Below are 1565 nucleotides of genomic sequence, written 5' to 3'. Positions count from 1 at the left end.
CTTAACTTGCGAGAGGGCAGTCGCATGTGTATGTCCCGGGTGGATAGCCACACCTTTTGTCCGGGTGTGTATCTGGGTTCTTCAGACCTTCTCCTATCGGCGGTTACCTTGCTTCGACGGACTGCCCTCTGCAGATGTTGATGAGCCTCGTCCCAGACTCTCTCGCTCTCCCGGAACCAGTGATCCACTGCGGGGACATCAGATGGTTCGCCATCCCAGGGAAAGAGCGGTGGTTGGAAGCCCAGGACGCACTGGAATGGCGTGAGTCCGGTGGAGGGTTGCCGCAGTGAATTTTGGGCATATTCTGCCCAGCCCAAATACTGGCTCCAGGAGTTCTGGTGACCACTGCAGAAGGTCCTCAGGAACCGTCCCACCTCCTGAATCTTCCTCTCTGTCTGCCCGTTGGTTTGGGGATGATATCCAGAAGAGAGGCTGACGGCCACACCTAGGAGCTTGAAGAAGGCTTTCCATAGACGTGAGATGAACTGTGGACCTCTGTCCGACACAATATCTTCTGGAATACCAAATGACCTGAAGACTTGATTAAAGATATTGTCGGCAGTTTCAAAGGCTGTGGGAAGACCTTTCAGAGGGATTAGTTTGACAAACTTTGAGAATCTATCTACTATGACTAGAATACAGGTATTACCTTCTGACGAAGGGAGGTCAGTGATAAAGTCCACTCCTAGGTGTGACCAGGGACGGTTCGGAATCGGCAAGGGATGGAGCTTTCCAGCGGGTAGATGACGTGGGCTCTTGGATTGGGCACAGTCCTTACAGCCCTGAACATATTGCCTCACATCCCTTGCCATGTTTGGCCACCAGAATCGTTGGGATACTAGCGAGAGAGTATTGTTGATCCCTGGATGTCCAGTGCCTAGCGAGGTATGTAAGGAGTGGATCAGATCTACCCGGTGTTCAGGTGGTATGAACTGCCGATGAGGAGGGCATCCCGGCGGAGCAGGGGCTTCCGGAGTGGCAACGACTGGAGGAGCGTTCCAGGTGATCGGACAAATGGAGATGTGTTCGGGAAGAATCTTCGTTGGGAGTTCTTCATGATCGTGATGCTCGTGTAAACGAGAGAGAGCGTCTGCTCTTAGATTCTTGGGTCCTGGACGATAGGAAATGGAGAAATCAAAACGTGAGAAGAAAAGTGACCATCTGGCTTGACGTGGACATAGTCTCTTGGCCTCTTTGATGTATTGGAGGTTTTTGTGATCTGTGATCACCTGGAACGGATGTTTGGCTCCCTCCAACCAGTGACGCCACTCCTCCAAGGCTAGCTTGATTGCTAGAAGCTCCCTGTCTCCTATGCTGTAATTCTGCTCCGCCGGGCTCAACTTCCGAGAGAAATAGGCACAGGGATGCAGTCGGGGCGGTGTATCATGATGTTGAGATAATACTGCCCCGACGCCGGTGGTGGATGCGTCCACTTCCACCACGAAAGGAAGATTTGGGTCAGGATGAGTCAGGAGTGGGGCCCTTGTGAACTCCTTCTTAAGAAGGCGGAAGGCTGCGGCTGCTTCTTTGGTCCACTCCAGTCCTTTGGGTTTACCCTTGAGGAG

The sequence above is a fragment of the Danio aesculapii genome, chromosome 24 (assembly GCF_903798145.1).
Source record: "Danio aesculapii chromosome 24, fDanAes4.1, whole genome shotgun sequence".
Classification (NCBI taxonomy): domain Eukaryota; kingdom Metazoa; phylum Chordata; class Actinopteri; order Cypriniformes; family Danionidae; genus Danio; species Danio aesculapii.
This window is presented reverse-complemented; position numbering follows the sequence as displayed.